Source organism: Hirundo rustica, chromosome 5, assembly GCF_015227805.2.
Source record: "Hirundo rustica isolate bHirRus1 chromosome 5, bHirRus1.pri.v3, whole genome shotgun sequence".
NCBI lineage: Eukaryota > Metazoa > Chordata > Aves > Passeriformes > Hirundinidae > Hirundo > Hirundo rustica.
Window position 1 is genome coordinate 41,156,426 of NC_053454.1, and position 27,844 is coordinate 41,184,269.

Below are 27,844 nucleotides of genomic sequence, written 5' to 3' on the forward strand. Positions count from 1 at the left end.
TGGTAATATGAAAGGGACAGAGTCAAAATGCCCCCCATGGAGCCTGCGGCTGAGGGAGTGGGCAAAGTTCTGCTTTGATATCATAGAATCATAAAATATGCTGATCTGCAAAGGACTCATCGGCTTTTGGGATCTTGTGTTTTAGAATGGTGTGGGTTTGGGGGTCATGGTTTTAAGTTTCACCCCAGAATAGATGGTAGCTTCTTGGGGATGACAGCCATGTTTTGCATATGAGGGGAAAAAAAAAAAAAAAAAAAAGTGGTGATTCTTGTCTCCACCTTTTTCCCCTCTCTGTCTTTAGCCACATGTGTTTACTGTGTCCCTCCACTGGCACTTCAGGTGCTTAACATGGCAGGGATATTGAGTCAGATCATTAACCTGTCTGAAAGACATATCCAGCAACACAGATTAAGTCTGAGAGGTTTCACACTGTTCCTGCAACATCTGTGAGAGAGGAGCAGACCTGTGCAGCTGGGAATGATGGTAAAGAGAGGGGTCATGACGACCTTTTTGATAAAAGTAAGTTATTAATTCAGCTTGGCCATCACACTTAGCTGGTGCCTGGGTTGGTATTTTGGCGGTGCTGGTAACAATTTTCCCGTGTCATACAAGGCTTAAGGACAAAGAGGCAGCTTCATCCTTGGCATAATGCTGTGACTGGAGTCACAGGAGCTGTACTCTGGGTGACTTTGTCTAAAGTGTGCCTTTTCAACAAAGTCCTCTAAATCAGCTCATTCTTGCTCTCTCTTTTGTTTCTCTGTTTGTGGCTACACTGAATTAGCATTTTAAATAAATTTCCATGGGAGTCAGAGATGCAATAGCTAGCTTGCTTTTCTCTTGTGCATCTACAAACAGTCTTTTCATAGAGTCTTTTCACAATCTCATGTACAGCGTTTGGGCACTTGATCCATATCCATCAAGGGCTTTTCATGCCTTTCCTGTTGCGTAAAAAAATCTAACAGCGTAAGGCGCATAACATGCAATATATAGTTGATGGTAGAAGATGTGTAGCACATATATTTTATATACACTGATGAAACATCTCTCTTCCTGTACTGACTTTTCACCTATTTGTTCTTTCTCCTACTCTCACTCTGATACATTATTTCTATATTTTGTGACATGTAGATTGTAGAAAAGAAAGAAAATTAGGTAATTTGATTTGATGAAGTAGGGCATTCTCTGCATAGAAAACAAGGTAAGAAAAGAGAGCTTTGTAAGGAAGAGAAAAAGTTGAAAAGCCAGGCCTTGTGATGAAGAGAGCTGCGGGAGTGGATCAGTAAGAAAGGAGAAAGTCTGAAAAGGCCTTGAAGCTCAGGACATGAAAGCTTAGCTTTCATGGAGGTGCAGGCAATGTGGTTATGGTACGGAATAAAAGATTACCTCAGTTGCTGAATTTTTTTGTGGAAAACAATGCAGGTGCATTGGAAATAAGGTCCAGGCTCAATAATCAAAATAATTAAAGTAGTCATATCCTGTGATCACACTGTGGATGTGGGCAGAGATTTTACACATTAAAAATACTAGAAGAGAGCTCTGGTAAAATAATGGTGTTGGTGTGGAAAGACTGAATAAGAAATCTGGGCAAAAGTAGAGGCAGTGTACGTTATGTCCCTGTGTGGCAACTGATGGAGATGTGCAATAGCAGCAGAATCTGAGATGTCATTGAAGAATGTGCCTAGTTCGTCTCACTGTGAAGAAAAACTTGGAAACGTGACCCGAGCACATCGCGATGCAGCGCTTTGTGCCAGAGCTCTGGTGCAGCCTGTCAGCAGAAGCAGGAGAGCTGCCATACGCTCGCCCATCTCAGCGAGGTGTTAACTCCAGCATCTGCTTCTGCAGGGAATTCGGCTCCTTTATCAAAGCACAGGGGGAGAGAAATGGCTTGTGCCAAGACTACACGCAATGTAGTGTACTTGACCCCAGAAAAAGGATCTTAAAATTAGGAGCTGTCAGGGCATTTAATACAATATGCCTAAAACACAGGGTGAAATATGGGACTGGAGAAAAGCAGAAAGCTGAAAAATACAAATGGATGCTCGTAAATCACTGACATAAAGTGGTACAGGAGCCTGCACAAGCAAATAGTAAAAGCTGGATAGAATATAATGGGAAGTAGAGTGCTTTTGGGCGTGTGAGAGAGGGAAGAGTAGATGCTGAGAGAAGAATTAATCAGAAAAGTCAGAGAAAAAACAGTGAAAGCCAGAAAGATGGCACAGTTTTTAAGGAGGATTTTAGTTATTTCCAAAGCAAAAAAGAGCTCAAAGCGCCTGAGGCTTTAAGCACAAAGCATGATATTTATGCAGGGAGTTATTATAAAACACTTGATGAGACAGATTTTGGTGGCAGACAGGCCTCACAGCCAAACTAGAGGCATAAGAAAGTAGGACAGAGCTGGGATGAAATAGGATCAGCAGCTGTAAGCAGGGTATTCAATTAACTAGGAACAATTCAAACAACAAAGGAGAGAGGAACTTGGGCAGACAGGTGGGAACATAGATTACTGAGGCAAGATCAGAAGGAGCTTATATTTCAGGGAGTGTTCACTCCATGCAATGCCTCTCTTGTCTCTGTGTAAAGATCAGTAAATTGACAGAGAAGCATTTGCTTCTGTGCTACATTACCTTTCCTTGAATGATGGGGGGACAGACAAGGAGGGCACAGTGTGGTGCTGAAGGGAGACTTAACACCTCCACTTTTGACAGCAATAGCTTGCTAGATCAACGTGGCTGTCTCACAGAACCTTACTCTAAGGTGTCTCTGTTGTGACTGCTCTTTCTAGGAGATCAGGACCCAAAGAACAAGCAGTTAAGATGGAGGCGAAGGGAAGCAATCATAGGAGGATCAATAAAGGTTGGGGGTTTGGGTCAAGAAGGTCAGGGTAAGACATTTGTGACAGAGAAGTGAGAAATGCCACTGTCAGCAAATAAAGCAGATAAAGCATGTTAGGAAGGATGAGAATAAGAAAAAGGATGGAGAGAATTAAAATTAGAGACTTTGCAAGTGAAACCTCTATACAGTGAATATGAAATAAATTTAATTTACAGGTCTTTTGTTTGCTTGTATGTTTGATTGACCTAAAAGAAAGAGTGGGTTGGAGATGCCTGCGGGCTCCCTAAAAGTTCTTGTATTAATACAGAGTAAATATGTCCTTTTCCTGACGTAATCTGTTGATTTTTTGTTTTTCCTTTCACCTTAAGCTTTTTAATGCCTAGCAGTAAACCGTCAAGCCTTAGCCCTTCCCAGTCAGTCCCTCTTGTTCCCCTGCTTAAGAATGAAACGCAGTATCTTGAAGAGCCAGAATGCGAGGAAGGAGCTAATCATTGGCTCGCATTGTGGCTGGCAGGGCAGGCCCGCCTCTTTGGCTTGTGCTGACAAGCTGTTTATGTTTGTGCACGGCCACCCTTTAACTCAGCCGCCCGATGGCCGTAATGGGACCGACTGTCTGAATGCTGCAGGCAGCTAAATCTTCTCAGCAGAGTGAATTTCAGCCTCTGATTCTCTCGCCTGGACTCTATGGAACACGAGTAAGTAGCCTTCTGTGTTCTTGTGGCTTTTCTCGTAAGACTAAGGGCGTGTTTTAGCAAGGCAGGTAGGTGCTGTCATTCAGAGAGGCAGCTATTAAAGCATTTCCTCTGTCTGAAGTAAAAGAGCAGCTACTTTGTATGCAGTGTCATGACTGCAAGGACCACACGATTTCAATCCCAAATGAGACCTTCCTGGAAGGCAAAAGGGAAGTCGTTAATAAGGACGCAACCCATTTAAACGTAATAAGTTGTTGGGGTTTATATATATATATATATATATATATATACACACACACACACACACAGACACACGCTTCATTTAGTCTGCATCTAGTTCTTATTTTTAGATGCATTTACAGTATTTGATCATCCATTTTTGCAAGGTCATGAGTAGTGAGTGTGGTTTGGAAAAGTGTGAAATGGCTGGAAATGAGATACCATAAAAGGCATGCTCCCCAAAATGCTGATAGGTGCTGTCATGTTCGGAGATATATACCTAGCAGTAGAAAAAGACAGTAGTGGTCAGCGATTTCAGTCCTCTTTGTTGACTGGGAATTGCTTTTGGGAACTGTTCACAGCTCCACAGATCAAAAGACTGTGGAGACGGAATGAGCATGACTTCTTGCATCTTTAGTATGCCCTTTTCTAATTTTCAGAATTTGAGATCAAATATTGCCTGTTTAGGCAGCATTCTTCAACTTACACCTGCACTGCATATATTGATGGACTTTTTAGACTTTCCCTTTTACCATTTATACCAGAAAAGAAAGTCTTAATGTGTTTGTCTGAGGGAGCTGGCCACCATGCAGAATCTCAGAACTAGTCTGCTCCTGAAATTTGAGCAAGTCTGTGTGTAGATTTCATGTGGTAACTGAGGCTCAGGCTGTGAGTTCAAGATACTTGAGGGGGAGGAAGGTGGCTGTCACTGTTACGATGCACGTGCATTATTCCTCTATTTAAAATCACAGGAAAGTAAGTTGCAATCAGATCTTCACTAGCCTTGACTCGTGCAAAAAAAAAAAAAAGAAACCAAAACCAAACAAAAACAAAACCACCAACACCCCCCCCCCCCCCCCCCCCCAAAACAAAACAAAACTATACCAAAAAACAAATCCAAAGCAAGGCCTGATGCCTTGTTCCTTTCAGCTTGTTTAGCTTGGCCCCTGTGGATGTACCCACTAGGGGAATACCCTGGGGGTTGTGCCTTTGTCTCTGCTGTGCTGCTTGTGTTTTGTGGCAATGCACAGCTTCCTCACACAGCTCTGGTGCAGCCTGGAAACTTTCGGCTCAACACTCCTACTCACCTGTAGGATCTTAATGACTGCATCATTCAATGAGTTGTGGATTGCAGAGATTGAGTCAAGCAGTATTATGTTTAGAAAGCAGTGGCTAAGAGACAGCTAGACAGAAACTTTCTGATAACACTGATAAATTATAGGCAGCTGTTGTACTTAGTACACTTTAGGTGGGTCTTGGTGCTGATGGTTGTTCAGCTCTGAGTCTGAGCCTTCTCAACAGCACTACAGTGCATGTGTGGTAGTGTATGAATTAAAGCTAATTACTGCAGTAAGCTGCTTCTGTGCCAGGCTGTGAATACAAGCCAGAGTATTTCAGTCAGTTGTACTAAGCAGCAGATAGATGCTAAGCCTTGATTAGTAAAGATGGGTTTTGTCTATAGATTAAGAAAGCAGGATCTCAGTACTTAAAGGAAAGCCATGAGATACATCACACATCTAGGAATTGTTTCTGTGCCCTTGCAGTACATAGTTAGGAGTAATCAATATGCTCACCACATTGTCTGTCTCTTGACTAAAGAAAGAAACCCCTTGTGCATCACAAGCTCAGCACAACATGGCTGGCTCTGAAGGGGCAGACTGTGCCTGTTTGATTTGCATTCAGGGTAAACAGGCAGAAAATTAAAACTGATTTTTTTTTCCCCTCTCAGAGAGATAATTTTGAAGATGTATTTACAGGGCTTGCTAAAACAAGGTGCTGAATCAACATCCTTCATAAAAGAACTGCTCTGAACTGAATAAGCTATAATTGCACTTTTTGATTCTGAGCTGGTAGGCAGTTTGTGAAAACACAGTTATTTACTAATACTCATTAACAAAGCTTTCAGATGGCCTGGGAAGCAGAAAAGCATTTCATGCTTAATCTACAAAAGGAGATAAAATCTGCAAGAAAGCTGGAAATAGAACTGCTTACTGTGGTTCATTCTCTTCCTCTGGTTCTGTCGGTGCATTTGCCAGCACTTTCCTTTGGCTGAGTATTTAGTCTGCAGGCACACTTGTAATATAGCTATTGTCCAGTTGTTCAGAACTTAATGAAAGGTATTCATTTGGGGTTGACTGAAACTGTGACCTCTTACCAACATATCAGAAATATACTCATGGTTACCAGATTATTAGATCCACTACATTTCCCCTACACTGCCCTTGGGAATGTCAGACCAGCTCCCAAAATGGATCAGTATCTTGGGAAGGAAAAACTGTCTAGATTGCTAAGAATTTTGACTTACTGAAGCTTTAATTCATGACACTGGGCATTTGAATTTTTAGTGAAAGCAGAAGGCTTTAAGGGTACTTTTTGCCTCAGGATTTATTATTAGCATGTGCTCTGCTGATAGGTCCTATGTGCTTGATACACATCAGTTAAGGTTATGATAAGGAAGAGTCTGTGAGTGAAATATTGCATGTGTTTCCCCTCCCATCAGCTGCTTGAGTCTGACTAGGAAACTGAACTGTGAGGTTATGGGAAAAAGTCTGGGGGTCTGAAAGAAGTAATGGTAGCCTTCTGTCAGATTTGGATAGATTTCCTTGTAAAATCACTCACTATCAGAAGTCAGGTCTCCCTAGGGATAAAGGCTGAAATTTGCCTCCTCAGACTCCTTGGGTAAGTCCTCTCTCTTAAATCTGAACCCTCTGACTGATATCCTCAGTTTTCACTTTTCACCCATGCCTGTGAAAGTGGGGTTTTTTTTGTTTGGTTGGTGGGGGTTTTTTTTTGTTTTTTTTTCCACACAGATCCCTTTTCCTAGGTATTAGATGCTAGATAAGGGATGTTGTTGCCACTAAAGTGGAACATACTGGTTAGTTCTAAAAACATGAAAAATGCTAAGCATGCAGCCTTTTTTATTAAAAAAGTACTCAGTACTGCAGTACTCAGATCTCATTCATACATTAAGAGCAGAGGGTCTTCTTCTAACGCGTGCATTTTATTTTGGTGGTGTTACCTGGAGAAGGTACTGCTCTTAGGAAAGAAAAGGATTGCTTGGCAGGTTATATGTGCAAAATTCACCCCAGGAGAATAGAGAAAGTCTCTCAACCTGGTATTTGCCACAGGTCTCATTCTGTAGTGTGGCCTGCCTGAAATATAATGGAAAACTTGTGTCAAGACAGAGAAAAAAGAGGTTCCTTCCTACCTTCCTTGCCTGTGACAGAGAGTGAATGGCAGTGGCTAAGTCATCTTCAGGTTTGTGCTGTCTTTAAATCATCAATATCTACCAGTTTCCACTGGTTCCTTTGACTCATCTCCCTCCTTTGTGACATATCTGGCCTCTGTGCTAGGCAGCAATGCTGGAAGAAACAACCTTCAGTGGCATTCCAGCACTTGCACTGGCTATGCTTTGCTCGCATGCTGGGAAGATGTTTCCTTGGAATCCATTGGCAAGCCCTAAACTTTCTTCTTACTGGAATTACTGGCTTACAGAACAGGCTCTCTGCATTGCTGCTTTGCTTTGATAGTGTGTAAAAGGCACAGTTGTGCAAACTGCCCTCTTTTAGGGGACATAGAGGACTGGTATATTAATGGTAGCCTCCAGGTGGCTCATTTCTCTCTCTAGCTCACCTCTCTCGAGCCCAGAAAGCACAGTACTCAAGTAGGCAGGAAGTATTATAGATGCCATGGTTTCTTCATCCATGCAGAAGCTTTTAAATATTTCAGTTTCCTTCTTTTTGCCCATGTAGTTGCCCAAACGTCTAAGAAAGCAGCAATTTTAGCTTGTAGCATAAAATGTCCCTAATTAAGAGGGTAGCTTTCTGTGTTCTTCTTTGTTGCTGCTGTCAAAAAAAAAAAAAATCACACCTGTCATCAGCCTTTTCCTCTTATCACTGCTCGTTCACAGCATGTGAAACTGAGAAGCATTGTATCCGTTAAAATTCAAAGCGTGCACTGCCGTTTCTCTCACAAAATGAAATCCTACTTTGGCTTGTTTTCTTCTTGACATTTTTCTTCTTATGAAGCATCTTCAGTTGACAGTTTACCTAATGCTTTCTAATGTAATCCCCTAATGTACTGTCAAAAGTTAACATTTTTATACTAATATCCTGGCATGGAATTCTGCAGGTCTTACTCTGGCAAAACTCTTGCTGAAGGCAATAGAGAGGCTGGTTACTTAAGGACTGAAATGGGACTATGAGAATTACAATCTTTTCCCATATGTGTTGTTTAATTTCTGCTTCTGACTGGGAGGCTTAACTTTAACATGCTACCTTTGGCCTTCATTTCAATTAGTTTTCGAATGTGTGAGAGCAAGTTGATAAGTATTTGATGAGGTTAATATCAACTCCAGCACTGCAGGAGCTGAATTTTCAGCACTTTTCAAACATTGCCTTCATGAGACCATCTGTCTAAAGAAATGTCTCCTTCCCTCTACTCTCCCAATAATTTTCTCTTGATACCCACTCTTTTCTATCACTTTGAAATCTATGCTTAACAGTCATATACACTTTGGGATCCAAAGCTACATCAAAACATTTCCTTGGATCATACTGGCTGTGGAAAATGTTACACTGTCACATTCCAATACACAGATGGGAAAATGTGAGCCAGGGCTAATGTGGCTCTGGCTGCAAAAGAGAGGATGCATGTGGATGGAGCAGGGACAGCATCCTTTATACACATGCAGGTATGTAGGTAAGGATCATTTCAGTAGAGAAAGCCTTGTTCCCTACTTGCCCCAAAGCTCTTCTCAGCTTCAAGCCAGTCAGCCTTCCACTCTGGCTTTCAGTCTTCTGGCTTCAGGCCCCTCATCCTTAGTCTGAGTCTCCAGCTCATGCCTGTGTACGGAGGGCATGTAGCTTCTCCCTGTCATCCGTGCCCCTTGCCTCACTCACATAGTTCACAGCCTCTTCATATTTCTGCCACAACTCTTTTCCTATCCTAGAGGCACCTTTTTTCCCTGGCCTCCCATGTCCCATCCTCCCGAACCTCTGTGTTCCGTGCCATTTAAAATGCTTTTTCTCCCTGCCTCTCAGTCCTTCAGAGCTTCCCCAGAGCCCTTTGCTCCTTGCTGTTTTCTCTTCCTACTCTCTGTCTTCCTCACTACAGCCCAGTGTTTGGAGTCTGAGAGACAGGGGGCTCTTTGTTCTCCCCTGGAGCCTCAGGTTCTTCAGTGCAAAGGTCTCAACATACTTTCTTTTTCCTCTTTATTGTACTTGAAGGCAGGAAAGTAGGACAGGTCCAGGGTAAACCAGGCACATACTAGTTTTTTTGTGTGCTGTAAAGGGGGATAGCTCCAGGCAGGGTCAGAGAAAGAAAGAAATATATGTGGGTGCTTTTTTTTTTTAATATGTAGCACTTTCTAGTTTTTGGCAAACAAAGTGTCCAGTATTCAACAAATATCTTGTGAACCAACTTCAGGCCCAGAGCTACTTTTGAACTGCTTGCTGTGATTCTTCATGTGCTCATTTCTTTGTGTTACCAGTCACATGGTAACATTTCTGATTCTTGGATGAATGATGTTTTCAAACAAAAAGAGGGATTTGGACACATTACTTTTGGTTCAGAACTTTTCATGAATGCAGACATATTAAAATGTCTTACATCAGTGTTTCCTGGATACTTGCTTTTGAAAGGAAGCTTACATGAATGGAAGTTTGTGAAAAACAGTAATACTGAGACAGTACAATTTTACAGGAGCCAAGGCTGATGGTTAATTTCTCAGAGCAGCAAACTATGATTCAGAACAGTGCAGAGCAGAAGCACGAGCCTGGTACAAACTGAGCGTATGCCCACATTTAAGGGACGTGGTTGCCACGAAAGTGTGACTGAAGACCTTGAAGTAGGATTACAGTCAGGAGTGTGGGGCTTACCTGCTGTTGTATGGTGTATTTTTATAAGAAGCTTGAGCATTTGGTTGCAGTTGTCTCTCTTCCCCTGCTCCAGTCCATAATGTCTGCAGGACTCAGTGGACATCCATGAGCTAATTCACCTCTCTCAGGCTGCAGAAAATAGATGCATGTTTTCACAGGGCAGTTTTCTGTTAGGCAGTGAACTGTATCTGTTCACTGGAGAGCCCAACAAGTGCCTCAGTGTGAGGTAAAAAGTGCAAGGGTGCACTCAGAGGGGAACAGGGGCTTTTGAAAACAGTCTAATGTTTGTCTTTTGAAATTATGTTCTTCCAATATTTGACCTTCCCTGATGAAATCCACTGGGGCATATGCATTGCATGGTGTTTGCTGACTTGTAGTTTAAAGACTATGAAGTATCCAGCCATTAACTCCTGTTCTGCAGACTTCCGGGTGGGAGAAAGGAATCATCATTTCATCTCACTTAGAAGTGGGAAAAGGCTGTGTGTGTCTCCATCACCAGTGTGCTCAGAATGAGCTCATATGCCCCAGGCAAGCCCAGATCTCTGCAGTCACAGATGTGAGACTTGACGGGAAAAGTGGCTTGGTTATGCTTATTCTCTCTCTCTCTTTTTTTTTTTTTTTTTTTTTTCCTGGGTACAGCCGGGGGCTGCTGCAGGCAGTAGTGATAACAGATGCAACTGTGGGGCTTCTCCAGCGATGACATCAAGGTTAATTGTGTTTTTGTCTGAGCTGCATTTTTTCTTTCTGTGGAAGAGAAGTGATACATTATAAAGCAAAATACATAATGAAAAAAAAAATACCAAAAGCACTGAAACTGCCCTATTCTCATCTAAGAGTTGGAGCAAGCAGCAAAGGATTATCACTTGATATCTCTTTGGCAGATCAGCTTAAAATTGCGTGTGTTTCTGGAGGGGGACAGGGTTTTGCCGAACTCAAGTCACTTGGCACCAAGCTGAAGTGCTATGATAAAATACATGAAGCCAGACCTACTGAATACAAGTTTAACATTTGAACTCAGACCCAAGGCAGCTCTTACTTGTGCTGGCTTTAAAATGCTGGTGATAAAATAATCCATAATGTCACAGCTAATTTATCTTTTAAAAATGAGTTATTGTTAGTGCCAAAATCTACGTTATCTCATTAAGTGAACTGAAACTTCACCTTGAACTATCCCAGGGGTAGTTTTGTCTCAGTTTATCAGACCTGTGATTTTTCTGTTGGTACAAAGCCTGCCAGCTTGTTTGCATCAGGTGACTCATCTAGAACTTGATTTGTGACTGATTAGAAATCTGCATGAACATATTTTAAGTCCTACACCAAGTGGTCTAGTGTTAAAACCAAAGGTGAACATGTACCTGTGGTGAGACCCAGGCTTGTTAGTCCACCATCCTGAGCTTCTATCATTTAGGTAATTTCACAGATTCAAATTAAATGACAGGTGCATCCTCCACCAAACTAAGACTTTTCACTTGTCACTTTATTAGTGTTTAAGCTGCAAAAAACCTGGTTGAAAAACAGATTGATAAAAACATAGTTGATCTTGGTGAAAAATTTGTATTGAAAATATCAGAGTAGTTTTGTAGCTAGCATTTGAAAATATACTAAATGGAGGCTGCCATTTTTCTGACAGATTGCTCCTAAAAAATTGTTTTTCTTATCTGATCTGTTATTTGTTGCAGTCTTTCCTAGATGAAGCTTTCTAGAGTAAATTTTCTCACCATTGAAGTGATGAATATCTTCCATCTCCATATCTCCAGAAAGCCAAGATCCCTGTGCTAAATAGGAGCATGGTGTTTGACTGCCCCAAAATCCATGGAGACTGGAAGGAACTGTGACAGCACAGGCAAAAATAAACACAAAAAATTAATTAATCATTTTCTCCTTTGCTTCTACTGATTAGAGAGCCTTGTTTTTTGGGTTTGGTGTTGTTTTGTCGTTGTTTGCTTGCTTGTTTTTTAATTTTTTTTTTTTTTTTTTTTTTTAATCATCCAACTGTTTTTGGCTTTAACAGTCCAGTTGTGTCAGTCCTAGATCCAGGTACAAATGAGTAGACAATCAGCACAATCCTGATTGTACCAAGATGAAAAACTGAGCAAGTGACAAGGCTCAGGACTTTTAGGCAGAGCCTTTACAATGGTGTTTTTATTTTGTTAATGATTCACTGTACTGATTCACCAATGCTTTAGTGAAAGCTGCCTTGTTCAGAGAGTCTCATTGTTCAGGCAAAGTAAGATTATTCCCAGAAGAAAAGCTTGAAAAAGTCCTCTGCTAAAACGAACGACTAAATAAAACCTGTTATTTTAAGGAACATACAGATAACACCACCAACTTTAGTTTTAAGCAATGGCAAAACTTTTTTTATCCACCATAATCATTTTTTATTGGGAAAAGAATCTTCTTCAGTGGTTGACACAAAAGCCATGAAATATCCAAAAATATAGGTGACTCCTTCATCCTTTGGTACTTCAATGTAATCAGGGCACTAGACCTTTAAATAGATGAAAATAGGGGCTGAAGGTGAGTTGGGGGCTTTGAATCATAGACTGTCATGGGGTGCATATCAAAACTTTGCTTCTGCTATTTTTGGTAAAATGTTTATTCTGGTAATGAATGGCTTGAACCACCCTAGGAGTTCCCTATTCAGCAACTGTCCACTGGCTCCGAGTTGCATTAGTAGGAGAAACCCCGCAACAAACCAAAACAAACCTAAACAAAACTTAGCAACACATTACATTTGCTCCCACCTGGAAGCATTTAGAGGATGTAAGGGGACCAGCATCCACTTCCCCGTTTCTAAAACCCAGGTTGTTCTAAATGACTTGCTAAACTGTTGAACGATTCCATATAATGCCCTGGATTTTCCTGCCCCTTTCCAGAGAGGCTGTTAGCGCTGGGAGCGAGGGAGGGCTGCGAGGTCGCTTTGTTTCCTCGGCGGGGAGTGCGGGCACCCGGCTGCCGCTTTCCGCTGTGGCGGGTGGTGCTGCGGGCTGCTGGGCGCTGCCTGGGGGAGCAGCCAGGCATCTGCGGACGGGAGAGCAGCCCGGCATGGGGCCAGCTGTTTATTTTCAAAGCCTTTGTACCTCAGGTTACTTGTAAGGCCGATGCTTGGGGAGTTCTGCTAAAACTGGGCTGTGTACCTTCCCCGGTTTGCCTGTAATTTGCAGTTTATGAAAACCAGATGGAGGACTGAGTGCTCCGCAAGTTAGGGTCGGAATGAGCTCTTCTGACATAAGAGCAGTTTTTACAGAAAACATTGAGTTAAGAAGATTCAGGCTCAAGCTAGATTGGCTCTTCCCTCCCCCTCACTTTTGTCTATTTTTACTGCATCATTGGTATGTGTCCAAGGAAAGTCGGCCATATCATTCGGAAATACAAGGGGATAAACTTTTGACTGTCGGATCTCTTCAAGCTGAGAGACTCCGGAGTAAATGAACTGGGAGAGAGAAAATTAAAAGGAGGGATTTCTTTAGGTGAACTTTTTTGGTTGTCTGCTCTGTCGACAGCAGTGTAAAATAACGAAGAAACTGCAGCAGTCCTTTCCCACTGTCTTTCTAAACAATGTAAGTTACCCTTTCACGCTCATCTCTAAATGTTCGTGTGCTTTTTCTGCTTTCGAGTATTTTGTGAGAGCAGTGGTTTTTTACAGCCAGTGAGCTCTTGCCAGGAGGTCTGCTATGTGAATGAGTGAATTGCTTTGTCTTTCTTTTTCTTTTTTAAGTCAGGGTGGTAGCGGGGAAGCCGAACATTTGACACCGCCTTTCTTTGACAGTCGTGTTAGCTCGGCTTTTAGATGGCTGTCGAAACCTTTAAACCTTTTCAGTGTTTGTGCAGAAATTTGTTTGTAGCTGGCAAAAGACAATAGCAAATGTTTTCACTGAACTGTGCATGTCAGGCTTGCAGTAAGAGCAGGCGTTTCAAAGGGGACTGTGTGATGCTATGTAAAGAAGACAGGATGTGACACGGGAAAACAAACGTTTCCTGCTCTTTAATATTTAAAAGAAATAATTGAAACAGAGCCAAGGAGTTTGCCTAGGAAAGAAATAGTGGTGTTTATTCAAAGCAAAATAATGACTCTGTAAATCTGAGAGGACAATGCCAAGGTCTGATTAGGAGAGAGAGTTTACTTTTCACAGTGGTTCATTTTTGAAGCTGGAAGTTGGCATTAATATTGCCATATTCTGTTGTGCTTCTGTGAAGTGTAACTTGAGCCATTACCTGATGCATAGCTCTCCATAGGTTATACAGGTAGGTTGATTACTCTCCTTTTATTTCATTTTGCTATTTTCAAAATGAAGTCTAGGCAAACTTCTCAGGCAGATTGATAGCTTTACTTAAAAACAAGTGGTATAATTATAGATAATATACCAGGTAATATACTAAGACTAAAACAAGCCTAAGAAACCCACCCTGAACTCAAACATTCATCAGGCCAAAGCAATGACATAGATGTTCATTTCAGGGGGACAAATGGGAAAATTGTTGTGAGAGTACAATGGCTAAACAAATATTTCTTAGATAATGATGTGGCTTAAGAAAAGTTGCTTTCTGTTCCAGCCTTGGATTTTTTGTTTTTGTGGGCAAGGGATTTATTATCTAGATAATAGTCTGTGGCCAACTATTATGATCTAATAATCAGAAGTTTTTTTCCTCAAAATTCCACATTGCTGCTTGTGTGAAAACAAGCAACATTGACTAGCAATACTAGCGAGAGCTTCTAGACAATATGAATATTTTAATAGAGTTGGGAATATAAACTGTAGGGCTCAAAAAGCTTATTTAAAAGCTTGTTTTGTTAAAATCTATATAAACTTGTTTATTTTCAAGTTAGTCCCATAATTTTCTGGATAATATCTGAAGCGTGGAGTGGTTATAGATAGAAGGTACCAGAAAGCTATTGTACCTGGTCTTGGGACTGCATCATCCTGCTCACAAACAAGGGCAGCAGAAAGAGGAGGTTGTTCCCTGTTTCCAGAGAGGCTGGGGGAGGAATCAGTTTGTTAGCTGCTACCAAAATGAAGTAAGGTTTCTGTGCTTTGACCCTCATCCAGAACTGTTTACCATAAACCAAAGGTTTCCTTAAACTTCTCAGCAAAGCGTTTGACAGACTTGATTGGTGATGACACTCCCACGTCTGATCTGGACTCGGCAGTGCCCACAATTTGGTTATAAAGAACAGGTTTGTGTTTTCTTTGTGGAGGGTTCATTTCAGTTCTTGAGATGCATCCTTTTTCATGAGAAATGGCTTTGATAGGCCTTTAATAATGACATCTTTCTTCAGGGAGAAGGCTAAACAGAACTTTGATTCAAGGATCTCTAACACAATACTGCTTGAGGGCCAGAAGGAAACATTAAGTGGGTTTTATGACAGAACAAATTCTAAATTTGATTATAGGGTTTCTGGGAAGAGGGAAGGATTAAATTCATGAAACAATTATTTCAGTCAACTGGGAAAGGTCTTTTGATTTCTTTATATACTTTGTAAAAGGAGTAATTTTTCTAATTTTTATTTTGTGTCTAGAATGTATCCTTCTAGACACAGAATAAAATTTCAAAGTACATATACATTTAAGGCTTTGCGGGAGCAAATGTCATTGAGTTTTGATGAAATCTTGTGTTTGAGGCTAGATTTGAGACAAGCAGTGTCCATGGTCTGGTGGCACACGCAAGTGCTGTCTGAATTCTGCTATGTCCAGCAGCATGCACAACATTTGGAACATTATACTTTACCTGGACAAATATGATAATTCTGCTGGGGGATTTCCCCAGCACATGATACATTCTTTTTCTGGCAATCCTAGTTTTAGCTTGAAGCTCAGGTTGTTTACTGGAAAATCCCAGATAACTGGTGCTTGAAGCTGTTGTGAAAGCATGCTGGGCCTGTCTTTGCCTGATAATGGAATTTCATTAATTAATAACAAAACTAGAATTTGGACAGCTTACATAAACACAGCGATGCTCCTGATTCCTTTGAGGAAGACTGAGGAATTAAATTAACTGAAAAGGTACTGGGTGTTCTAATCCAGAGAACAAAGTGCTGTACATTACTATACTGAAGCTGAAATTTAATCATCTGCATAAAGTATTAAACATACACAGTTTTGCAGAAGCATGTAATAGTGTGTCTAGACACATGAACTATTTTTATAAAAACAAAGGCGCAATGTATAGTGGGTTAGGATAAATCCTTGAGCCACATGTAAAAGCATTTGATTTGATCTGCTGGCAAACATACTGTCTCATCAGAATTAAATGTCTGAGCATACAAGTGTAGCTAGTTTGAACTGTTTTTTAATACACAGTAGCAAGCATGTATTACTGCAAATAAGAAGTTCAGTTTATAAAGAATGTTCCCTAATACAATGGCGTTATATAAGGGAATAGCACTTTAGATTTAATTAGTTGTTTCACAGACAGTGCAGTATTCTGTATTATAAAATGCCACTAATTCCAAATCCCTGAATAATTTCTCCTGGAATTCTTCCCATCCATATTTTGCAGAGTAACATATATGAACTTGCCTTTTTTCAGTTACTAAAGAAATCCAGTGACTGCCAGATTGCAATCCACTGTTGCAAATGCTACACTTGGCTGACACCGTCAACCAAAATTATAATTATCAATAATTATATGCTATTTCCAGAGACTGCAGGTTGTGGTTATGTTTTCTCTTATGTTTCCTGGTAAAAAGAAAAAACAAAGATGGGGAGAGCTAACCATGTGAAATGCATGGCATGAACTGTTAAAAAAACTGGACTGAAAACAAAAATCAATATTTGTGGAAGGAAATCAATATTGGAAAGGAAATAATGACTATTAGAGGTTTTTAAAATACTGAAGGGAAACGAACAGGGCCTAGCAGTCACATAAATAGATTTCTTCTCTCCATATCTGCATTTTTGATAAGTTACTTTTCATGACATGCTCCTTCTGTTAGAATTGGTCTTGCTCTTCTATTTGCTGTGTGACATAAATGGATTGCAGGCAGTCCCTTGGTGTGCTGTAAGGTTTGTATTAACATGTCTGTAAAGGAAAGAGCTGCTTGGTTGCAAACACTTAACAAATGAAATTTGGAAGGATTCCTGTTCAGAGCACAAGATCTCTTTGTTTTCCTTTTTGTTTTTGATCAACTGAAATAAAGATCACCTTCCACTGACCAAAACTCAGGCTGACCTTTGGAGAAATTAAAACGGCATTTCATGTCAAACTTTCTGAATGGTTTTATTTCTGTTAAGACCATGTTTTATTTCTGTGGTTTAAACAGAAAAATATTTATTGTGTAAATTGTAACATTAAAGGCATTTGCCTTTGTTTTCTACCACAGACTATCTAAACATTTTCTGTCCACAATCTGTAGACGTATTGCATGTCACTCCTAATAATTGCGGTGGCTGGTTATATTTGGATTGGGCATTACTTATTTTGAAAGGTGATTTTAGCTGGAATTTAGTAAAGTATTTTTAAGTAATTTAGCTTGTAAAGTAATAGCTTGTAAAGTAAAGTAATTTAGCTTGATCAGAATAACAGTTTATGACTGGAATACTGCACAGTGAAACAAGTGACGTAACATGTCACTAATGTTCTGTTGGGGACAGCCAAGGAGCTCGTCAGTTGAGAAGTCTGCTGGCAACCTTCCTAGGCAGACTTCCTACTTGCTAGCTGAACTTTAGGGCAAAAATTCAGAGGCAAATCCCACTCAAAAGGAAGAATTAAAGTTGGAAGTGCAAATGAAATATAGTTCTCAAGGTGCTGAACTCAGCAGCAAGTAGATGTAGCAGGTAGATGTTGGCTGGCTCTATCCATCTGGCCACTGTCTAGTTGCAGTAGGGTTAAAAGAGGTACAGCTAAATTAAGAAGAGACTAATCATAGACACGTGAAAAGTGTTAGCAGCATGTATTCTGGCACTTCTTACATTACATGGTGACCCTGCTAACACAAGCATCAAAAGAAACTCGTGCTGAAATGGCTGTGATGGTTTATTGCTAAATAATAAATCTAGGTGATAATAACTTAGAGAATATGCCCTGCCACTAGGAAAAGAGAAAGGACTGAAAAATTTACTGTAATCATGTATATACATAATGTTCCCCTGGCAGAACTCCAAACAACTCTGCTTTTTATGGTCAGTACTTAGCTCGTGTGTAAAATTATTATTCATTCTGTCTCACTTTAAAACATCTGAATATTATCAATTTTGCATGCATTGTAGAAGTGGTTAATTAGGTGGATGATGATCTTGAGTCCTTATGCCAAGGTGGATGCTCTTTGTTTTCTTTATAAGGATTGAAGTAGATGCAATTACTTTTGATCAGATTTTGAATGCTTGAGATGAATGTTCAGCAATTTGCTTGCTCCTAATCCAGTATGGATTTATTTGTCTTAGTGTTATTAGTCTGCCTAAACATGTGTATGATCAGTTTATTTATGGGTGACTTTCTGTTCTTTTGTCATGGAAAGCTATTTGTTTTGTGCTGCCATGAGCTTCTGTTCTTGATTTTTTTTCTTCTAGTCCTAGACAAAAAGAGTGTCAATCCCATATTTTTTATTTTTTTTATTTTTTATTTTTTATTTATTTTTTTTTTTTAATGGATTTTGAATGCTAGTTTTGAGGATGCTCCTTCAGTGAACGTGTAATTTGGAAGTTTGTCATGCCTGGTCTGATGGCTTAAAAGAAGTCTTAGTCCCTGTGAGGATCTATACTGCACCTGTCTCCTTCTGCATCAAAGTTCAACAGAACCTGGTTATTTGTGAGCTTGAAGGTGTGTGATATCTACCAGTATATTTTGTGAAGTACTCAGGGGTTGATTTAGCAAGGAAAGAGCAGTGTCCAGATTATTTTGAACTACATAACTCTGCATAGTATGAAAACATGGAAGTGCAAGATCCTTCTGCACCTTTTGCAGAACAAATGCCCTCCAAAGTAGTGATGAAATCTTGAGCAAATACACTTGAAACAATTACTCACAGAACAACAACAAATTGCACTCGAAAAGATTGTGCTGAACTTGGAAATGTTCTTGAAAAGATCCCAATAATTAGGGAGTTTCTGTGCCTCTGAAAGCATGAATCTCTGTAGTGCTCCTTGGAGAGACAGTGTGCGTTCCATATTCAGCCCAAACCATATTTGGCCCATGATCTGTACTATTGCATATTTTGTGAGAAATGGAACTTCCAAAAGAGCAGGTGTCAGCAGTTTCAATGATGTCTTCAGATTCCCCCTGGTTTTTCTGAGAACAGCTGTAAGTTGCAAATACTTAAAAATTCTTCAGGAACTAAAATGACCCCCAGGAATGAAAATGCAGGACTGAGGAACAAGCCTCAGCATACATAAACTTGTGAAGAGAAAAAGCTACCATGTTTCTCTGCATTCGCACAGTTTTTTTGATTTGGTTTTGCTTTTTCTGTTCTTTTTCCATTAAGGAAACAGCATTCATGAAATTCCCTTCTACAGCTTTCTCTCCTGTGATCCTCTATTGGTGGAAATGTTAATGTAAACCTTCAGGGATTAATTCCCACAAAATAAGCTCCTGCAGGTGCTGGTTTGTTTTGTTTGTTTTCTTTTTTTATCTTGAAAGCAGATTTAATTCAATATCTAGAACTCAAGTAATTGCACCATGCTGAAGTTGGGAAACCTAGGGCCAAACTATCGGGTAGAGCCACAGATTATTTCATAGCATCTGAGGGTATTTTTTTTTTTTGTCCTGAGTGTTACTCTGACACAATACTACTGTATGGGTTAGTATGTGGTCTTTCCAAAGTGCATTTAAGTTTTACTGGACTCTCTTCGAAGAACTGGTTTTTCTCTTATTACCTAATTCTTAGTCTTCTCTGAGTAATTTTGGGAGCAACTGGTCATTATGAATCTCAGCCCACAAAACGTAAGAAAGATAAAAATTAAGTGTTGCACCATGAAGATTTCATTCTATTTATCAAACAAGCAGTGATAACTTTTTGTCTTGCATCTAAAACAGCTGGAAAAAAATTTTGGTTGTGAAATACAGACATGTTAAGAGATACTTAGTTCCTAATTAAAGACAAATAGTTTTTCATTAATTTACAGAAGTAATCCTTTACTTAAAATCTCTCAGTGGAGATAAGTGCATGTGTATGATCAGTTTATTTATGGGTGACTTCCTGTTCATTTGTCTTGGAAAGCTATTCGTTTTCTGCTGCCATGAGCTTCTGTTCTTGATTTTTTTCTTGTAGTTCTGGAAACAAAGAGTGACAATCCCTTTTTTTTTTTTTTTTTTTAAAATGGGTTTTGAATGCTAGTTTATTGCACAGAAAAAGTTAAAAGTTAAAGTAAAAAAAAAAACTTTATTACACAGAAAAATAAGACATTAAGTATTGGAGGATCATTTTGTAAGAATTGCACTGCATGTTCTATGTAGGCAGAGAATCCCCTCATCCCTTAGCTTCTTCATTCTAATTAGATACTACTATTCCATGCTGTAAAACTTAGTAAAAAACCAGACTAGATTAGAGCATGCAAAAAAAGACTAAATTAGAGCATGCTTTGTGTATATTAAGGTGGATTTGCAAAAAAAAAAAAAAAAAAAATTTTGTTTGTCTTATCAGAAGCTGACCTATTACAGAGTCTTGAGTATTAATTATCAAAGCAGGAAGATTTCTTCCCATATTTAACTTTTGGGATGGGTTTTCATCTGTGCTTCTGAATGGGAGCCTTTCTCCTCTGAACAACCATCATTGTTTCACCTCTGGGATGTGTTCATGCAGAATGCCTGCTCTGAAGATGTGCACCATCTGAAGGGACCTCTGAGGATGAAGGTGGGCAACTTTTAAATGAGAAGAACCAGGACAGTGATCAAGGCATGATTTCCCCAAGCTCTATGACATTTCTTAATACATTAATAATACAGAGTACTTGTGCAGAGAAACTGGAAAAAGGAAATATCACTGGAAGTCCCTCTTCTTTTTCTTAAGGATGAAATAAATTCGAAAAGGTAAGAGGAAGGGAGGAAAGAAGTGCTAGGTTATTACTGTATTCACTGTAAAAGGGTTCTCTGCTTGGAGTGATGATTCACCATTCTTGGGAGACTTGTTTGTATGTGTGCCTTGAAATGGATGTACCTGCTAAAAAAGGTACTGTGGCCTTGAGCGGTGTTCCTCATGCAACAGTGGTGTAATAAGGCAGATGTCTAAGGGATTCATTTCACCTGACATCCCTAAATGGCCCAGCTTTGCAAAGTGATAGAAGCAGCCCTGTAGAGCCATTCATGGCCATTAACTATGCTAAAAGGGAGTGGCTCCTGTGATGTCTGCTCTGAGTAATTTGAAGGTTTGTCTGGGTCAAATCTAAAGTAAATCTAGCCTAGCCTTATAATTTGGATGGTTGCTGACAGTAGATGCCTGCAGAAGAGCACAAGAATGGATCAGAGATATCATGGTGCTCCAGAATGAACTTCTGTATTCAACGATTTGTGCTTCCAGTTCTGCTCTGGTAGAGGTGGTATCTTTAATCAATTTATTCACCATGAATTTGTCCCACTCTCCTGGAATGTCTGTAAAATATTGACAACTTTAGCATCCTGGACAATGGGTCCACAGCTCTCCGGGTGAAGAATTATCCAGCAGATTACTGGTATCAGCAAAAGAGGCTTCTCCTCTGTGGCCAGTAAAAAGGAATAGCAAAAAGGAACAGTAAAAAGGAATAGTAAAAAGCAATAGATGCAAATAGTGAAGAAAAAATACATTGTGAATAAAACTTAACTCAAGAGGACAGTGGACTCCACCTGCCAAAAACCTAATGACGACTGTTTGATCAACCTTCCAGAAGGATTTAAGTTATTTGAAATACATCCTAAGAGCTGCTCACTGTGGAATCTGAGTTAGAGAAGTTCAGTACCTGAGGTAAGGCTGCCTCCTTGCCCTGGTTGTAACTGGTTTTCCACTGGGATTTCTCTGTTGCTTAACATCAGTGCTTACATCTGGTTACTTTGCATACGCCTCTCATGGGTTTTATCACTTACAATGTATAATCTGTTTCAGTAACAACATGGTGCATCTTGTCACAGCCATCACAAGGACTATTTCTAAAATCTCAGAGAGTTTGCAAAGAAAAGAGGATACTAAGATATGCTCCTATTCCTGACTGCAAGAGTTTCGTGCTGTATAAGCCACTGTCTTGCACCTCTTTCTTTACAAAGATAGTCTTTATCTAAATAGAAGTCTGGCTATGAAAACTTATTTCATAGTGTAGAAAGTGCTTATTGTCACAGATACAATTAAATAACAACAGTCTGACCTTAAGATATGGGCTACCTATGTTTGCAAGGGAACTTGTGTGCTGTGTAGCAGGTGCCTATCACAGCAGGATTCTGGTACTTGAAAGAGATTTCCAGGTGCTATCATAATCCAAATGATAATATGGTTGATTTAAGACAATATTGTTCTTATCTCTCCTGATGCCAGATTTTTTTTTTCCCAAGTGCCTTTTTTTTTCTTTAAACAGGCAGATGTATTGACGTGGTTATTATATTATAGTTTCCTATACGGTCCCCTAATTTGCTTTTCATGTACACAAAAATGTACTGGTTTTCTTGTAAAGTAAAATGGATATGTTTTCATGAAGAAATCAATGTCCTGGTTATCCCAGTTCAGCTTGGGAATCTTAAAATTGTGCATATGAGTGGTTCTGCTTTACTCCTCTTTCATTAGCTGTTGCTTCCTAAGTTGTGATGCCAATTGAGAAGACTGATATTCATACAGGAGTGTATGTGCAAGGTATCCTGAGTATGTCATTTTTGCAGAAATCTAACCTACATTTGCTTACGAGCAGCCTGACAATGCCCCATAAGGACCTTTGGGCATCTGGCCTGAACCTGCAAGACATGTCTAAGAGGAAGCTTAGGAGAGTTGTTTTTGGAGGTGAGGGTAAAGGTAGACAGCTTTATTTTATGTATAAAACCTTGTACCTCAGGGAGAAGGCTTGAGTGAAAGCTGGGCTGAGCCAGAGGGGCTGTTTGGTAGGACTCTCTGGGGATCCTGCCCACACGGGTTTGATGGACTTGGCAGGCAGGTACCAGATGTTACTGTGGCTGTGGTAAACATCTACTGTGGAAGCACATGGTGGGAATTGATGCATTTCTGCAGGCAAGGCACAGGGTGTGGGGAGCACTTAATCCCTGCTGTAGAAAGGTTTCAGCTATTTCCAATAACAACAGTTCTTTAAATAGGAGCGCTGGCATGCAGTCAGCCAATGAGTGTCCTTGCTGAGGACTGGAAGGACATGTTTACTGGGTGAAGTTCAGCCACTGGGTGTTTCCAAGTTTTGAATGGCTGGAGCTGACTGCTCGAAATCAAATAGAGTGTCCCTGTGAATGCAGAGATGGGGGACACAACGTCACAGCTGGCACGCTCCAGCTCTGAGCACTTTGAGCTCCCACCCAGAGCCGTAGATGGCTTTTTGCTATGGTCTGTTCAGCACCTGTGCTCACAATCATTGTTAAAACCCACAGAGTTCCTTTTGCCAAGGTTGTCCTGACATTGTTTCTCCCTACTGCTGGTGCTGCCAGACTACCTGCTGAACACAGCTATGTGTTTACCTACTTACTGTGAAAGTTCAGCGTTACACTTTTGCCAACATAAAGAGCCTGCCTGGGTAAACTTCTGCCTGCCACTTAACGCTTGAGCAAGGTTTTCTCTGCGCCCAAGGACAATATACAGGTTTAGACATATTGCTGTGTTTTTGAAAGATACTTTGGTTCAGAAGAAGACTTGGCAGATAAAGAAGTTAACATCGCTTCTGGGCTGTGGACAAGAAAATGAGGTGGGTACTGTTGAACAACTAAAGTAAATATGGAGGTGCAGCAACCAATATTTTGTATTTTAAACAGTGTAAGTCTTACAGAGGATGTGAACCCAATTTCAGGCTGCTCACTTGCTGGAGAGGGGCTCTTTTTACTCCCTCTTTCTTAGTCCTTATCCCAATATACACTTTTGTGCTAAGAAGATAATTCCTTCCTTTTCTGCCTCAGTTTTTGCTTTTTTAAATACTTAGATTCTATCTTCTGCTTCTTGCTGTGAGACACCAAAGGTGGCTTGGGTTTCTTTACCTCCTAGTTTGTGTTTCATATGTTATATTTGATGGGAAGTGGGAGTTTTGAAGGCTGCAAGAAGAGCATTCTAAAGGCTTGGCACTCTCTTAAGTTAATTTTGCAAAGAAGTTACGTGGCTTGTAGTGATTGCTGAGGGCTGCCTTCTCCCTTGCTGATTTGAACTTCATGCTAGTTCACCAAAATCCTACTGTATTAAATGGAAACAACAGAGGAACTTTTTGGTGGTCATCAGAGAATATGTGACTAAACTCCAGTACCTGATGTGTTACCTCCCCTAAAGGTAGAGCTGCGGTGGACATGCAGTGTGGGGCAGATCCAGTCTTGGGAGGGAGTGAAGGGGATTTTCACTCTACAGTTTTCACCACACAGTTCGACAGTACCAAAGGCATTGAGCATTTTCTGCTTCCATTTATTTTTTCCCTGTTGCTCAGCAACTCTAAAGAAAATGTCTAGAGCATTTTTCAGCATCTCTTATATCTAACAGTATGTGGAAAAGACATGGGACCTTTTTCCAAATAGATTCTTGATCAGTCTCCTTCTTTTTGCTCTATTGCCTGTTTTCCTGCTCCTGGAAGTATGAACAGTAATTAGTGTGGAGTCTTCGTGGAGCACTTTTATTTCAAGTAGCATTACACAGCAGATGTTTATGGAAACAGCAGTATTTTGATGTGCAGATTTAATTATTTGTCAGTGCAGCTTGGTTTTATTTGAGCCTGTGTACCTATAAAGGCTGAACAGAGATCTGTCTGTGTTCACAAAATAGGTAGACCTAGAGAGTCAAAAATGTGCAACTGTAAGGCACAGTAACAGTAGTAACAGTAACAGTACCAGTAGTCAGGGTAGGGTTTGTTTCAGCAGAGATGCTCTGACTGCTTTGGATGGCAAGTATGCAATTTAAAATGCTTTTACTTATGACTGCGCAACATTTAGTCACTGAAATAATTACTTTGACATACCTCACTGCAGATTTTTTTTAGGAGCTCACCTGAGAATATGACATTTTGTTAAACGTGGAAAGGGCCCTAAATTGCAGCTCTGGCTCTGTAATTTAACCTGATACTTTTATCCTGTTATTTCCCTTGGTGTGTCCATTCATTTCCTACACCTTCTTTTTGAAATCTCTTTTTTGAGAATTTGGAGTATTTGGTTGAGGATTCATGAATACCCATTTATGCGCTGTCCTTGCATGTGCAATAAATTTAGTGTGTTCTAGCTGTTTTGGAAATTATTGTGCAAGGCCCTGACTCAAAATGAAGTCCTGAAAACTTCAGTCACACAAATAGCCTCTCAGTTGGTGATGACTGTGTGATCACATAAGCTCTAACCTGCCAGACTTGTCCCTTGGTGTGTGCAGTGCAGCCACCAGCAGGCCCCCTCTCCGTCCAAGGACAGGACAGCTGGGAGATAGGGTCACTAGGGATAGAAGCAGGACTGTTCCCCTCCAGAGGGGAGTGGAGAAGGGGTACTGCAGAGGCACAAGTTGTGGAGATGAGGAGAGAGAAGAAATGTGGGTATTAGATGCCAGCCATAACCTTCCTTCTACAAATTGGAGTATAAAGCATTAGTATATTGATGTCTTAAGAGGTCCACCCATGTTTCAAGGGCTCACCCTTTTGTAAGCTGGTTCAGGAAAGGAGGTAGAAAAATGAACAAATAATTAATCACAATTATTAAGCGAGGTTTTAAGTTGTAGCAGTGGCTTCTATTGCTGTTATTCTTGTGCCTTCAGCAGCTGGAAACTTTTTTAAAAAATCCAGTTCATGACATCTGCATCTGACAGTGATAATGAAGGTGAGCACATTGCTGTGCAGAAGGAATGCCAGAATACAGAACTTGTTTCTGGAGACTGCAGTGCCTCCTCAATTGCAGACCCCCAGTCTGGGGAAGAGAGAGAATAACAGAGGGGAGAAAAACTGTTTGTGTCTGGTGTTGCCTGACTTGAAACCTCAGTGGTGGAGAGAGGGGGGAAGTGCAGTGTTAACCAGAAAGGCTCAGGCTGGCTAAGCAGGGAGGCCAGGCTGTCCCAGCCGTGCTGCAGTTATGCTGCAAAAGCCGCAACCTTGGCAAGCTGAACCAGGCATAAGCAGAAGGTAAAAGGAAATAGAAGAAGGTGGCAATGTCATAGGAGGATGCTGGAAACTTTCCCAGCAGCCCAGCATTACATCTCAGGCAAACCTTTCAAGTTGTTTGCCTCCCAGGCTATGACAAATCCCTTGTGTTGGGTCACAAGATTTGGGAAGATGCATCTGCTCTGCTGGATCATAAGATGAGGGAGTGACCACGGCTCACAGCTGTGGCTGGTAGGAAGGAACCAGGACCTAGCAGAGCTCCTTTTGGGGCAGACGTGCCCTCTGGCTGCAAACACACAGTGGGAGGAAGCTGTTGCTCTTTTCAGATGGTGTGAGTTACAGCCTGGATATTGGAGGATGTGGAGTGAGGGCTGGAAGTTGCGCTCGCTCTCTGGAAGCTGCTGGATCTGCATGGGTGCACAGCCGCAGTGGGGAAAGGTAAAGGCCACCGCCTCATGAGGCCCTTGACTCCTGGTGTGGGCATGGCTCCACAGTGACAAAGCTTGGCTGTTTCACTTCACTTGCTCTCCTGTCACCAGGGTCAAATTAGGGATGTATGGAGCTGGGTGATGGCTTTAACAGCCCATCATATCCTGTATTTGTGTTCCTAAACTAATCCTCATTTCCAGCATGTTGGCTTTGGGTAATTGATTTCTGGTCTCTCCCATCTCTTACTTTTCAGTCAGCCTTAATTGCCAGGACTGTATTAGCTGGTCATTTAGTTTGAACTAACCCAATAATTTTTTTTCTGCTGACCTTAAACTCACTTTTGTACAGCAGGGTGAGCTAGACTACTCTCTATTCAGTCAGTTTATAGTATAGGCTTCAGTGCAGACAGTTAATCTTAACTTGGAGTGTTTGGATGACTTATTTAATATTAGGGAAGATATCAATATCTACCTATGACCTCTAAGTTAACGGTGATGTGTTTTGGTAACTTACTATTTATGGCCTCCCTAAGAATACTAATTCAGGTTGTTTTGGAACAGGGAAAAGAATAAGTTATTCAAAATCCCGGACATTTACGGGGGATCACAACAGAAGCTAGATCGCTGTTCCATGGCACTATGAAGATGGCATGTACTATGTATTTTCTTCCCCAGAACTTTCTTCAGTAGTCAGCAGTGACACAGATAAGTCAACGGCAACAATGAAATGCAGCAATTTGCTGAGGAAAAGTAGCCTATTCTTTTTTAAATAAAACCAGAAAAACAACAAACAAAGCAAAGCATATAATGACCATCCCCACCCCCATCTCCCAGCACAAAGACATACACATACAATAAACCTATTTGAAAGAGTCTGGTTATAACTGCTGTGGGGGTAAAGTGCAAGATTGAATACTTTTCCTCTTCGCTAAGGAGAAGAAACTCACATATCAATATGTAACAAGAAAAATCTCAGGGAAATGCTATGCCTTCTGTCTCATTTTCCTTGCCACATAGCACGTTTTTGTTTTGTTGAAGAAGCAGGATAATTTGTGGAGTATCAGCTCATTATCAGCAGGCAACTTCTCAGAGTTAATTGTAAGAGAACAGCACTTTGAAGGAATCTCTTGTTTGGAGGTGTATTTCCTTATGAGAGTGGCTGCAGCTGTGGCTCCAGCAGTCTCCTTTGGCCATGAGGTATGTTATGGGATCAGTTCTGGGGGGTATGTAGTCCTCACTACTGACTGTAAATGGAAATAGTAATTTGAGTGATACTGGTCATTCTGTTTTAGTGTATGTAAATATAGTGTTTGAAATGAGCAAGGGAAAGCAAACAACTAAATGATGTCTGCACGTTTCTGTCTGGCAGTCTTCCTCTTCAGTTCTAGGGGTGCCACTCCTGAATTTTTTCACTTGATTTTTGTTTTAATTGTCTTTGTTACACTGGCAGAAACAAAAGGCCTTGGATCTTCTTGTTGTGGGAGTGAAATCTGTTGCTTGTTCTTTGCAATAGGGATTCCCCAGACAGTTAAAAAAGAAAACCAAAAAACTCCATGAACCAAAGATAAAAATCCCACCTCTCCAAAAACATGCCTGAAATCTCTGGCCTTCTTTTAAACTGTGAATCCTGTTGTACAGATGCCTGCTGC

General features: G+C 40.6%; 1 protein-coding gene across 31 annotated transcripts in view; it reads left to right on the top strand.

The window, feature by feature from the left end:
• The window catches only part of TRIM2 (tripartite motif containing 2), an 86,325-nt gene that overhangs the window by 14,122 nt on the left and 44,359 nt on the right, over positions 1–27,844 (top strand). For 2 of the 31 annotated variants that reach the window (XM_040063689.2, XM_040063696.2), the window contains exon 1: positions 12,818–13,182. The exons of 21 other annotated variants lie outside the window; for them this stretch is intronic. The gene's annotated coding sequence lies outside the window, so the exon portion shown is untranslated. Of the gene's footprint in view, positions 1–3,398; positions 3,528–12,817; positions 13,183–20,357; positions 20,585–23,389; positions 23,410–27,844 lie in introns of those variants that run through there. 8 more of the 31 variants (XM_040063692.2, XM_040063690.2, XM_040063682.2 and 5 more) reach the window with 8 other exon arrangements.